Genomic DNA, 358 nt, shown 5'->3' with positions numbered 1-358 from the left:
GGGGGAGGCCGGGGCGAGCCTGGCTCCGTCTGCCTCCTGCAAGGCGGAAGGCCCAGAGGGTCCCCAAGAACCCCGGCCTTGGCCCAGGCCTTGGAGACTGGGTTCCCTAATCCAGAGCGTCCCCTGTGGCCAGTGAGGTCAGCCGGAGGGCCTCCCTCCGAGGGGCCAAGCCCAGTGACATCTGGGTGTAGATGGCGCCCTCCTACTCTCCACCGGGCAGGAAGGGCTCGGAGGAGCAGAGGGTGAGAGAGAAGAGGGCAGAGGGAGACGGGGAGGTGAGAGGGGGTGAGGAGGGAGGGGCGGGGAAGACCAGGAAGAAAGGCAACAGCTGGAAGATCAGCATGGAGTGGGCCCGAAG

The sequence above is a fragment of the Tupaia chinensis genome, unplaced genomic scaffold, assembly GCF_000334495.1.
Source record: "Tupaia chinensis unplaced genomic scaffold, TupChi_1.0 Scaffold000704_1, whole genome shotgun sequence".
NCBI lineage: Eukaryota > Metazoa > Chordata > Mammalia > Scandentia > Tupaiidae > Tupaia > Tupaia belangeri.
Note: the sequence above shows the minus strand (reverse complement) of the source record.